Source organism: Balaenoptera acutorostrata, chromosome 21, assembly GCF_949987535.1.
Source record: "Balaenoptera acutorostrata chromosome 21, mBalAcu1.1, whole genome shotgun sequence".
Taxonomy (NCBI): domain Eukaryota; kingdom Metazoa; phylum Chordata; class Mammalia; order Artiodactyla; family Balaenopteridae; genus Balaenoptera; species Balaenoptera acutorostrata.
Genome location: NC_080084.1, coordinates 33,648,685 through 33,660,944, shown reverse-complemented (window position 1 = coordinate 33,660,944; position 12,260 = coordinate 33,648,685). Strand labels below are relative to the sequence as shown.

Below are 12,260 nucleotides of genomic sequence, written 5' to 3'. Positions count from 1 at the left end.
AAGAATGAGTTTATAGGGCTTCCCTGGTGGCGCAGTGGTTAAGAATCTGCCTGCCAATGCAGGGAACACGGGTTCGAGTCCTGGTCCGGGAAGATCCCACATGCCGCGGAGCAACTAAGCCCGTGCACCACAACTACTGAGCCTGCGCTCTAGAGCCCGCGTGCCACAACTACTGAAGGCCGCGCGCCTAGAGCCCGTGCTCCGCAAGGAGAAGCCACCGCAATGAGAAGCCCGTGCATAGCAACGAAGAGTAGCCCCTGCTCGCCGCAACTAGAGAAAGCCCACGCACAGCAACGAAGACCCAATGCAGCCAAATATAAACAAATAAATAAATAAATTTATTTTAAAAAAAGGAATGAGTTTACAAAACAGAAAACAAACTTACGGTTACCAAAGGGGAGGGGGGGAGGAATAAAGTAGGAGTTTGGGATTAACGTTTACAAACTACTATATATAAAATAGATAACCAACGAGGACCTACTGTATAGCACAGGGAACTATACTCAATATCTTGTAATAACCTATAATGGAAGAGAATGTAAAAAAAGAATATATATATGTATATATAACAGAATCACTTTACCATACACCTGAAACTAACACCACATTGTAAATCAGCTATATTTCAATAAAAAATTTTTTTTAAAATGAGTTTATAAAATAGATAAACAACAAGGACCTTTTTTATAGCACAGGGAACTATATTCAATATCTTGTAATAACCTATAATGGAAAAGACTCTGAAAAAGAATATATATACATACATATATAACTGAATCACTTTGCTGTACACCTGAAACTAACACAGCATTTTAAATCAACTATACTTCAATAAAAAAAATTTTTTTTAAAGAATGAGTTTGGCTCATACAACCTCTAAGGTCCTTTATCTTTTTGCGTTCTCGTCTGTAACGTGGGACGAAGCCGCTCCTTCGCGGGGAGCTTATGCACCGAGGAAGCCTTCGTTGCGTCCAGGCTGGGTTAGGGACCTGGCACTCCGGTACAGCACGTGGACCTGCAGTCCTGGTAATCCTCCCGGAGCAACTAGGTGGCCGCGGGCAAGCTACTTAACTTTCCATGCCTCAGTTTCCCCATTTGTACAATGGTGGTAATAAGAGTCTCTGCAGCCCCTGACCCAGCCCATGGCAGCACCGGAAGGACTCGAGTCTCCGGAGGGAATTGGCTCTGGCAGGGTTTGGGAGGGGCTGGAAAGGCAGGTGTGCGCGTAAGCGTAGAGCTCGTCGCAGTGTTCCAAGGGCCTTCTAGATCAACTGCCGTACCCGTGCCGCAGAAAGGACGCAGTCCCGTACAAGATCCACTTTGTGAACGAGAGTGTGGAGGGCTGGAGGGACAGCCGTGCCCGTGGAGAGCCACTATTGAGCCTTCCCCCGGGAGAAGCCTTGGCGTTTTCCCCCAGATTAAGGCAGCCTGAGTCTGCGGTGGCTTTTCTCCAGGCAGCCCTCGCGCTTCCTCTTCGCCCTCAGAGCTTCTGCTTCCAGAAAAAGCTAGATGGACTGACTGGACCCGGCCTCCCCGTGCTGCCCTCCGCACCCCCAGCTCAGCGAAGCCCCCGCCCCTGCCTCACGACACCTGCGCTGCCCCCTGGGTTGAGGGGATTGACAGAGGAACACGCTTGCAGGAGGGCTCCTGGGCTAACAAGGAGACTTTAAACCCCTGGCTCCGGGGCAGGCTTTGCACCCTCAGCGCGTCTGGCAGTTTGGACTGGGTAGTTCTTTGCTGCGGGAGATGCCCTGTGCCTTGTAGCAGGAGGTGTTCAGGGCATGTCTGGCCTCGACCCCCTGGATGCCGGTTGCACCCTCCCTCGTGACAGTCGAAAATGTCTCCAGACCTTGTTCGATGTCTTCAGAGGCGGGGGGAGTGAAAGACAGGATCTCTCCTGGTTGCGACCACAGCTCGAAGGAGCATCTGAAGCTCCTGGGTTGGGGGGTGCTTGTCCCAGGGGAGCATCAGCTCAGGAGGTGCACGCAGCCATCCGTCCGGTGCGGGGAGGGTCTGCCGAGTGAAGGAGGCGGCACGGTGTCCTCAGTAAAGTCCAGGATTGGGTTTCAGTCATTGCTTGACTGCCCACCGGCTGTGTGATCCTGGACAATGTGGTCATTCAAAGCTTCTGAGCCTCAGTTTCCCACTGTTCAAGGGTGAGGAGAGTGAGAAAGTCCAGCTCACAGGATAGTGTAGGACAAATGAGATGCTATGGTACTGCTTCACGCATGTAAGTCATCATTATTATCAGACGGTAAATGGAACTTGTTCTTTACTATTGTGGGTGGCCAGACTTGAAGCAAGGGGCAGATTTTAGTGAGACAGAAGCTCTAGTAAATAAAATGTTTCAACACTCGGGTGGCCATTCAGAGGGTAGTGAGATCTGCTTTCGAGGAGGTCTTCAAGCCAAAGCTTGAAGGCTATCTTTCCCCTTATCTAAAATGGGGTTCTTTTTGTTCCCTTGTTTCCCCTTGGTCCAGATCTTTCTTGCTCCTTTGTCCTGAAGGAAAGGCCTTTGTCAGCCTCTAAGAAGCCCAAGAGTTTAGTAGCAGTTAGGGAGGGACGGTGTTTTCTGAGAAGTGACATCTCAGAGATGACAGTATGCATTGGTTCTGGGCCGTCTGTGTGGCGCTCAGGCTCTGGAGAAGAAAGCGTTCCTCAAGGGCCCTGGGCTAGAAGGAGCTTCAAGACAAAAGCTGCCCGGGTAACCGAGGCAAGAGGACCCTAGTTCTGCTCACAATCGCCGTTGTGCATTGCTAAGTGGGTGCAGCCCGTGTTGGCAGAAGACACAGTGGGTCCTGTTTCGGGTCAAGGTGTGAAAATACGTTATTAGTCGTCAGCACCCGTTGGATGCCTCGTCAGAACACGGACCTCGGGTTTTCTGGATGCTGCCCATTCTCCCCGTGGCCCGTGGAGCAGTGGAAAGAGGGGCCGAACGGCGGCACCGTAGTCTGTTTCTGACGGAACTTTTCCTCTTGATGACACTGTGATTCACACGCAGTGACAGTTGTTTACGAGCTCTGAGGTTCTCGGGTGGTAAAAATAAGCATCTCAAATGCACCGCATTAGTCTTTATAGAGCTGCACCTCTAGTGAAATAATGCACATTTCCCATTTTTAATACATTAACTCTTACTTCTAACACTGAGTTAGAACAGGAGTTTTCAACCCGGGTTGACTTTGCCTCCCAGGGGACATTTGGAAATTTCTGGAGACACTTTTGTCATAACCCTGGGGGGGTGTGGTGTGAGTGGCATCTGGTGCGTGAGGTCGAGGATACTGTTAAGCATCTAAGCGTCGTACGGTGCAGGGAACAGCCCTCGGGACCAAGGACCATCAGCCCAGAGTGACAACAGTGCTGAGGTTGAGAAACCCCAGGTGGAAGATAGGTCACGCCTCTCAGCTCTGCCGCTTATTATCCTGCCCCTATTCGTGCTATGACCGTGTCGCCTGCCACGGGTGCCACGGGTGCCACGGGTGCCTGGGTTCCAGGAACGAGGATTCACTGCGAGGTCAGTGGAAGCAGCCTGGATGTTGTGGGCTTGATCTTACCCAAGATAATTAGCAGCAGAGCCGGCCACGCGCGGATTTGTTTCCCTTTACTCGTTGGCAAACAGCTGCGGAGCCTCTAGCCCACGGCGGCCGGGCTGTGGCCCAGGCCTGCCCTCTCACCAGTGGAACCCGCGGGCCGCGGGCACAGGAAACGGGGGCTGGGCAGGATCGTGTGACATAAGGGCCGGGGAGGTGAGGAGGGAGATGCTTCCGCTCTGCTCCGAGGTCCTGAGCCATCACCGGGCTTTACGAACAATCCTGGGGGTGAGTCACAGCTACGGAAACCAGGGGGGGGGCACAGACAGCATTAACGAGGAGCCTTTCCGATTGAATAAATGTGCGTGAATTACTCTTAAACAGCCAACAGTTTTTCCTTCTTGGAAATCAACCGTTTCCTAGTGCATTTGAATCGAAGTATCATTGGTTGGTCCAGTCATCCCCCGACGTCCCTTGATGGTCTGCTGTGGGTCTGGGACCCTGCTCGCTCCAGGGTCGGTCACCAGCAGGAGGTGCTGGGCTGCCCCCTGGCACCGTCACGCCATCCGCTTCACGTGCGGGCCTGGGTCCATTCGCCAACACGGGGAACTCCTGTGAGATTTGGGGTCCTCAGTCTGGAGGCCGTGACTCTGGCGAGACTGGGGAGGTTTCTCAGACGCCCACGAGCGAGGCCTCTCACCGCCCCCCCGGGGTCCAGGCTGCAGGGGGGCACGAGGCTGTGGTCAAGGGCTGCAGCCCAGCCGGCGACACTCCTGCAGGGCCCCCCTGTTTGCACAAGTGGTGGTTCTGTCTCTGATCCGACTCAGACAACTCGAGGACAACCAGGGCCGCTTGATGCTGGAACATTTACTGTAGTGGATGAGATTAACCTAGAGGGAGAGATGGGCAGCAAACACAAATGGTGCGCACCTGTGTGTGTGTGTGTCTGTGTGTGTGTGTGTCTGTGTGTGTGTGTGTGTCTAGGAAAGAATCAGTGTGTGAGAAAACGGAGGCAGCAGAAAGGATGGCGGAGCTAGTTTAGAGGACGGGTCAGGGGAAGTGTCTCTGAGGAGGGAGCCTGTGAGCCGAGGTCTGGACAGGATGTGGGCACAAGCTCTACGCGGGCTTGGGAGCGAGGGTCGTCTCCCTGCTGCTTCCCAAACCCGCTCCTGTGCGCACACAGGTACACGCGTGCATGCATGTGCACACATGCACACGCCGCACAGACATATACCACACATACATACGATTTCATGAGAGGTAGAGATAAAATTGTCAAGACTGTTACTTTTGTCATAACCCGGGGGGGGGGTTACCGTTACTATGTGAACATTTCTGGTAGACTTTGTTGTTTTTGTTTTTTAATAATTTATTTTATTTATTTATTTTTGGCTGCATTGGGTCTTCGTTGCTGCACACGGGCTTTCTCTAGTTGCGGCGAGCGGGGGCTACTCTTCATTGTGGTGCACGGGCTTCTCATTGCAGTGGCTTCTCTTGTTGCAGACCATGGGCTCTAGGTGCACGGGCTTCAGTAGTTATGGCACAAGGGCTCAGTAATTGTGGCATGTGGGCTTCAGTAGTCGTGGCTCGCGGGCTCTAGAGCGCAGGCTCAGTAGTTGTGGTGCACGGGTTTAGTTGCTCTGCGGCATGTGGGATCTTCCCGGACCAGGGCTCGAACCCGTGTCCCCTGCATTGGCAAGTGGATTCTTAACCACTGCGCCACCAGGGAAGCCCTCTGGTGGACGCTGAATAGTGTTTTCTAAACTCCCATGGCGCTTCTGAGAGTTGGTCACAGAGCGCCAGTGTCTCAGGGAGTAGGGACACAGTTTCAGAAGCAGCTCTGCCACCTTCTTCACCTTCAACATGTGAAGGACTTTCCAGCAGACTTCAGACTCGCCGATGGCTTAAAGGCCACGTCAAGGTCAAATAGACTCAGTGATTGAGAAAACTTTGCTTAGCCAAACAAACAAAAAAACCCAAACAGAAAGCAAACCCAAAAAACCCGTCTTATGGATTTTATGCAGGCTGATGCAAAAGTAAAATGAAGATATAGTTTAAAATTTTCTTGTTAAAGAAGGAAAAAAGACAGAGCCTGGAAACTTCCAAGAAAGGTTATTTAGTGAAGAAATCTGCCTCGTGCTCTGGAATCGTGTGTGTTTGTTTATGTGTATGGTTCTCATATCAGTCTGATCAGAGAAGCAAGTCAACCTGACGTCACTTTCCAGAGTTAATAATGTCATTTTTCTTACATTAAATTAATGATTCTTTTTTTTTCTCAGTGGGCCCGAGGCACAGTCTCCCTTTCCGTTCCCTGGGATGTGACGCTGTCCCGTCTGAAGCGGCAGAAGGACCTGTTCATTCCTCCTCTCTGAAAGGAACTGGAATCCCCTCTCCCTTCAGGAAAATTTGCATTATTTCACTAGAGATGCAGCTATGTCAAGACTAATGAGGTAAATTTGAGATGGTTATTTTTACAATGTGAGACTCTCAAAGATCATAAACAACTGTCACTGCATGTGAACCACAGGAAAATTTCTGTCAAAAATGTTTAACCAGCAAAACGCTTCACTTTTCTGTAAGTTAAAAAACAAGTTTAGTCGCAGTATTCTAAAACTGCCATTGACCGGCCAGAACTGCTTATTCCTGGTACAGGCCATGTTCTTAATGATCTTCATACTTTCAGGCGATAAAGTCATGAGAACAAAGGGCAAACAGGGAAGTTAAACACTTGGAAGATAGAGTTCTGCAGACCCTGACAGCGTGTTTCCTAAACTAACTGCACAACAGCAAAAAGTGATCACTGAACAGCTTCTGTCGTAGGTAGAGTGTTCGAATTTTAAATTCCTTCAAATAAAATCCGTGCGTAGGAAATGCAGATCCAGAGTCTGTTTCTTTCATGGAAGGATAATTCCCATGAAACCACTGCTTGATGGAACTGAGGAAGGGATGAAGACAAAATCTAAAAATATAGAGTTGGGGCTTCCCTGGTGGCACAGTGGTTGAGAATCTGCCTGCCAATGCAGGGGACACGGGTTCGAGCCCTGGTCTGGGAAGATCCCACATGCCGCGGAGCAACTAAGCCCGTGAGCCACAATTACTGAGCCTGCGCGTCTGGAGCCTGTGCTCCGCAACAAGAGAGGCCGCGATAGTGAGAGGCCTGCGCACCGCGATGAAGAGTGGCCCCCGCTCGCCGCAACTAGAGAAAGCCCTCGCATAGAAACGAAGACCCAGCACAGCCATAAATAAATTAATTAATTAAATAAAATTTAAAAATAAAATAAAATAAAATAAAAATATAGAGTTACTTTCTTCATTTTGTGTAAAAGCTAAGAAAGAAGATTCTGAGTTTGCTGAAGAGTTTGTTTTTAACCTTTCTTCTTGCATTTCTGTGGATATCCTGGTGAGACTGTCTTGCCTTACAAGTGCTCTCGAAGCAAAGCACAGAAAGAGTTGAAATACACAGCATTCCCTGCGGGTAGCACAGCCCTCGCCCTGATTTGGATACACTAACAAGCAAAACGCAGACTTTAACCCTGGAGGGAGACAGCGGTCTTTCAAAATGTTCATAGGCCTTCACTATGGGCAATCAGTATTTCACACGTAGTTTTTGTTGACTCTCAACTAAGGAAGGACGGAACACACAAACAGAACAGTGACTGTCTGTGCTCAGTGCCTGTAGGCACACTTCCAATGGACAATGCGTGCAGACATCATTTTCCTTTTTTTCTGGGTGACGTTTGTTCTGATTATACTTATTGGAAGGCAATTTTATGTTTGTTGAATCTAACAATAAAAATAGGACTAATTATTTGTATGTCTTTTAAAAAAATGACAGTCGGGGGCTTCCCTGGTGGCACAGTGGTTAAAAATCTGCCTGCCAATGCAGGGGACACGGGTTCGAGCCCTGGTCCGGGAAGATCCCACATGCCACAGAGCAACTAAGCCCGTGCGCCACAGCTACTGAGCCTGTGCTCTAGAGCCCACGAGCCACAACTACTGAGCCCACGAGCCACAACTACTGAGGGCTGTGCGCCTAGAGGCCATTCTCTGCAACGAGAAGCCACGACAATGAGAAGCCTGTGCACCACAATGAAGAGCAGCCCCCGCTCGCCACAACTAGAGGAAGCCCGCGCACAGCAACGAAGCCCCAACACAGCCAAAAATAAATAAATAAATAAACGAATTAATTTTTTTTAAAAAGAAGAAATATAGCAACACTGTAATAAGGCATTCATTTATTAAAATTAAAAAAAATAAATAAATAAATGACAGTCGGCATACACAAAAAATAAAAGTTTTCGCCAGGGAGCGTTTGGGAAGCACTGCTCTGAAGGATGTGGTCATCCGGAGGGGAGGTGATGGGCAGAACCCGGGTTCTGATGGCTAGGCAGATGGAGTGGGGTTGCCAGCTCCGTGGGCACATTTTGGCCAACTTAGCTTTCTTTCTGGGATTTGGATTTCTTTGTTTTCTCTGAAATTGCTTTCTCTTTAAAAAGGTTGTGGTGGTAGAAACCTGGAATCCCTGGCGGGGTGCCTAGAAGGACCATTTCCACGAGCAAACAAGCTGCGCTGGCTGAGGGTCCGGGCGCAGGACGGGCCATGCCGTCGCCCTCTAGTGGTCGGACAGAGACCTGCACACACTCCACCTGCTGGGGATAGCCTTCCTCTCTCGTTACTCTGGAGCCTTAAAAAAACTCCCGTCCCTTTTTTTTTTTTTTTTTTAAACACCTTTATTGGAGTATCATTGCTCTACAGTGGTGTGTTAGCTTCTGCTTTATAACAAAGTGAATCAGTTATACATAAACATATGTCCCCATATCTCCCCCCTCTTGCATCTCCCTCCCACCCTCCCTATCCCACCCCTCTAGGTGGTCACAAAGCACCGAGCTGATCTCCCTGTGCTATGCGGCTGCTTCCCCCTAGCTATCTATTTTACATTTGGTAGTGTATATATGTCCATGCCACTCTCTCACTTCATCCCAGCTTACCCTTCCCCCTCCCCGTGTCCTCAAGTCCGTTCTCTAGTAGGTCTGCGTCTTTATTCTCATCTTACCCCTAGGTTCATCAGAACCTTTTTTGTTTTGTTTTGTTTTTTTAGATTCCATATATATGTGTTAGTATACAGTATTTTTTTTCTCTTTCTGACTTACTTCACTCTGTATGACAGACTCTAGGTCCATCCACCTCACTACAAATAACTCAGTTTCGTTTCTTTTTATGGCTGAGTAATATTCCATTGTATGGACAGATCATCCAAAATGAAAATAAATAAGGAAACACAAGCTTTAAATGATGCATTAAACAAGATGGACTTAATTGATATTTATAGGACATTCCAGCCAAAAACAACAGAATACACTTTCTTCTCAAGTGCTCATGGAACATTCTCCAGGATAGATCATATCTTGGGTCACAGATCCAGCCTTGGTAAATTTAAGAAAATTGAAATCATATCAAGTATCTTTTCCGACCACAACGCTATGAGACTAGATATCAATTACAGGAAAAAATCTGTAAAAAATACAAACACATGGAGGCTAAACAACGCACTACTGAATAACCAAGAGATCACTGAAGAAATCAAAGAGGATAAACTCCCGTCTCTTTTGATTAACATGGAAACCCTACACTTACATCCTCCCTTCTTGTCCCAGAGATTCTCAGGGATGCCTGCCTGGAATTCACTCAACTTGCTGCATGTTTTCATCAGCTAAGATTTGATCCCATCTTTCTTGAAGCTTGTAAAAAAAAAATTAAAGGTCCCCCCCCATATGTCAATTAAAGATAATACTGTAACTTTGAATATACTTACGTAAACAACCTCACCTCGGCAAGATTCTCATGCTCTTACGGGGCCACACGTTCCTGGATGATAATCCATGCTTTTGTTCGTGCTGAAGATCCCCATTCCTTCAAGTTTTCCTATTATTTTAAATTGCATGTTTTAGGGACAGCGATGGAGGTTCTGTGAAACAGGTTTCCATCGCTCTGGCTCCTTTGGCTTCCCTCCCTCCCCCTTCTCACCTCTCTTCCTATATCCTTAGCCTGTCTTGTCTTGCGGAGGGAAAACTGCTGATAGGAGTGAAAACCCAGCCCCCAGCACGTGTGGACGCTGCTTCCCGGCGAGTTAGCTGTGTTAACGTCGTTTATTTCACCCCTACAGCCTTGGGTCTGCGGTAAGAACTTAGCGATGGGCAGTGTGTCCACTCTGCTCAGGTGGGCTCAGGAGGTGGGGTTTTCTTCCCATGGACCACGAGAGGGAGGGAAGTAATGGAGACCACGCGTCCGCTGGTGTGGCTTCAGAGGCACCCTGACACGCATCACCCACCGGCTCCGCAGAAGCTCTTCCGGAGTCCCTGCCGCTCCCAGGAGTGGCTGCTCCCCGAGCTTCCCCAGCGTCTCTGCCCACTCCCTAGGCACCCCAGCTTCCCCGGCCTCGACTTCTGGGTCACCCTTCTCGCTGTGCGCTTTCCTAGCTTCTGTACGTTTCTCTGACCGGCTTGTCTCTGTGGTTTAGTCAGTTTCGCGCGGGGTTGCAGGCCCCTGTGGTCCACTTCACGCTCCCCCAACCTTAGCTGCAGCCTGGGGCCACATTTCGGGGAAGAGGCTTAGAAATTTTCCAGGACTGTCTCATGTGTGTGGGGGGCGGGAAGCCCTTTCAGAAGGTTCTGGAACCCAGGTAAAGTTACTCCAGGGCCTCGACAAACACAGCCCCTCCCTGTGGGGCTCTCTGGGGGTGCCTCCCAGCTTCCTCCCCATCACTCGTTTGGATTTGGATGTACATCAGTCAGGTTCTCCAGAGAAACAGCACATTTCTTTAGTTTAAAGAATTGGCACCATTATGGAGGCTTGGCAAGTCCCTCCCCATCACAAAAGACATCCAGTGGGGTAGACCAGCAGGCCCCAGGGAACAGCTGACAATGGAGTTCAAAGCTGAAGGCCGGCCGCTGGCAGAATTCCTTCTTTCTGGGGGGAGGTCCGTCTCTGTTCTGTCCAGGACTTCAGCTGATTGGATGAGGCCCACTCACGTCATGGAGGGGTGATAATAACCTGCTTTATCAAAGTCCACCCATTTAAATGTAAATCTCATCCCCAAATACCCTCATAGGAACATCCAGAATAACGTTTGGCCAAATGCCTGGGCCAGCAAGGCCCAGCCAAGTTGACACATAAAATGAACCATTGCAAGGAGTTTCTCAGGTTTGCTTTTCTCTGTCATCTGTCTCCCTTTTCCTTCCAGTGTGGGTTTCCAGCCATCAGAAGCTTTGAGTCGGAAGGCGTTTGAGGTCCCTTAGGAATGTTGGCCATACCCTGGGGCAGTCCTGGAGGCTCTGGTCTTGAGTCCGGACACCTATTTCACACTCAGAGGCTTTGTCACATCAGGAAAGCATTTCAGTTTCACGAGCCTCATCTGTAGAACAGGAATCATTATGTTCCTCTCACGGGTTTGTGTAGAGAAGGAAATGAGGGCGTACATGGGAGAGCGCTTTTAAATGGTGAAGCACAATGGCCATATTTTAGATTGCGACCTACAATATTGCAATCACCCCATCCTGTCTTGGAGATGGCCTTCTCTGTTTGCTCACTGGCAGGTCTGGTCACACGAAAGCATCGGCCGACAAGAGGCTGAGTCTCTGGTGAGAAGGCACCCTGGGGAGAGTGCAGGGCTCTGTTTATTAGGTGCGTCTGGCTCAGGAGAAGGCTGAGAAATCTCCCTGCTGGGGCTGCTGCACCTGCTTCCTACTCCATCCGGGCTGTCATCACCTCTGGCTACATCTGGCCCGTCAGGTCGAGACAGGGTACCACTTTCTCCTCCCCGCCTGCGCTCAGGGTGCACCTGTGGTTTGGGAGCTGCCCCAGGCCCTCCCCCGACACAGGCTCCAACCCCCCCCCTCGGGGGATCTGCGTTCACGCCCCGGGGAGCAGGAAGGGCCACCACCTGGACGCCCTTCTCCTGCGAGACCCCGCTGAGGAGGCTGAAGCAAAGACTCCAAAGACGGTCCCAACTTGACTTGGACAGTCCTGCTGCCACAGGCGAAATAAAACCTCACATTTGTACCGCACTTTGGAAAGTCATCTAATTTGCCAGAGAACTAGGCGGGAGGCCAAATGGAAGTGGTCCTCCACTCCCTACCCTCCCCAGCCTATTTATCCATTTTAAATCTCTAGACTTAATGGACTTTTTTTCTTTCTTTTTTATAGAGCTTACACTTCGTATTTGCCAATTTTTAATTGAAGGATAATTTGCATAGAGTCAGGAGCACCGATCCTGGATGTTCAGTCAAGCAATGGGATGGCTCCCTCTGGTCCCAAAGTTACCTTGTTTCCTTCCCACCTCCTCTCCAGCCCTCTCGAGCTCATGCCCACCTGGCAGAACTCTGCGGGCAGTGAGGTCGTGCCTGGGGTCCTAGCAGGGCAAGGACCCTAGGCTGTGTATTCCAGTAGTTCTGATGTGTTCCCATATTTTAATACCAGTGGTTGTCAACTCACATAGCTTTGCATTGTAGCTTATCTTTTTTTTTTTTAAATATATATGTTTACCTACTTTTCTTTCTTTTTTTAAAATTAATTAATTTATTAATTTATTTATTTATTTTTGGCTGTGTTGGGTCTTCGTTTCTGTGCGAGGGCTTTCTCTAGTTGCGGCGAGCGGGGGCCACTCTTCATCGCGGTGTGTGGGCCTCTCACTATCGCGGCCTCTCTTGTTGCGGAGCACAGGCTCCAGACGCGCAG

General features: G+C 49.5%; 1 long non-coding RNA gene across 1 annotated transcript in view; it reads left to right on the top strand.

Moving 5' to 3' along the window:
- Nucleotides 1-12,260, top strand: part of LOC130706117 (uncharacterized) — a 41,552-nt gene that overhangs the window by 17,421 nt on the left and 11,871 nt on the right. Inside the window, exon 2 of the long non-coding RNA XR_009006527.1 lies at nucleotides 5,807-5,977. This is a non-coding gene — a long non-coding RNA (uncharacterized LOC130706117). The remainder of the gene's footprint in view (nucleotides 1-5,806; nucleotides 5,978-12,260) is intronic.